The following is a 385-nucleotide window of genomic DNA, read 5'->3' on the forward strand; positions in this document are numbered from 1 at the left end:
CATGATTAAGGATAAACCAACAGACTTCAAATTTTTCTTGTTTGTCTCTAGAAAAAGAGAATGTGGCTGCAGGGATTCGAGCCCAGGTCTCCTCGGCCACAACGTGGAATTCTCACCACTAAACTACTGCCACTTGGATATTTGGCCGACATTCATCACTATCATGATTAAGGATAAACCAACAGACTTCAAATNACTAAGCAAGTTTGATATTTAGCCGACATTCATCACTATCATGATTAAGGATAAATCAACAAACTTCGAATTTGCTCGTTTGTCTCCAGAAAAAGAGAATGTGGGATACGAGCCCAGGTCTCCACGGCCACAACGTGGAATTCTCACCACTAAACTACAGCCACTAGGATATTTAGCCGACATTCATCAC

The sequence above is a fragment of the Cucurbita maxima genome, unplaced genomic scaffold, assembly GCF_002738345.1.
Source record: "Cucurbita maxima cultivar Rimu unplaced genomic scaffold, Cmax_1.0 Cma_Scf06619, whole genome shotgun sequence".
In the NCBI taxonomy this organism is placed as follows: domain Eukaryota; kingdom Viridiplantae; phylum Streptophyta; class Magnoliopsida; order Cucurbitales; family Cucurbitaceae; genus Cucurbita; species Cucurbita maxima.